Source organism: Penaeus monodon, chromosome 31, assembly GCF_015228065.2.
Source record: "Penaeus monodon isolate SGIC_2016 chromosome 31, NSTDA_Pmon_1, whole genome shotgun sequence".
NCBI classification, from domain to species: domain Eukaryota; kingdom Metazoa; phylum Arthropoda; class Malacostraca; order Decapoda; family Penaeidae; genus Penaeus; species Penaeus monodon.
The window spans coordinates 32,759,156-32,759,812 of NC_051416.1; positions in this window are offsets into that span (position 1 = coordinate 32,759,156).

Below are 657 nucleotides of genomic sequence, written 5' to 3' on the forward strand. Positions count from 1 at the left end.
AACCAATTTGATTATACTGTCTGTGGGTATATCTAATTCCCATATTGAATAATGGAGGAAGAATATTTTCTTTTCTTCCGTTTAGAAATATACACGTGAAGCACTCCTTTCCTGCCAAATTTGAATCCTAGTTTGCCTGCCGTCACCATCTCCCCTGGGCCTCAACCCTCCCGAACCAAAGGGGCCGTTCCCGCCACCGTGCCCCTGCCACCTTACATCTACCCCACCTGGAGGCCCTACACTGCCAGCCGGTCTGCGCCTCGGTCAAAGTGGCGCCATGTTCGTTGCCAGAAGCCTCCCGCCCAGCAACACTGATTACCTCCTGACCTGGTTCAGACGTCGAGCACCTCAAGGCCGTCCTTTATCTCGCGGAGGAAATAAAACAAAGAGCAGCGTCGAACGGTCTCCGGCGTGCTATGTAGCCGTTCTCGTGACCTTTAACCTTTTTCTCTAACTCTACGCTTGCTCCTTGCTCAAAATAACTTTCATGAGAGATTAAGCGAGGTAAAACAAAAGTATGATATGGTGCAAATGGATTAATCTTTGTTGACTTTCTTTTTTTGAAAATTTCAATTCATTTCTCTCATTTTCCCTAATCCCTTGGATTTTGACACCTGCTTTATTTATTTTTCAATCTATAATGTTTCGTGGCATTTT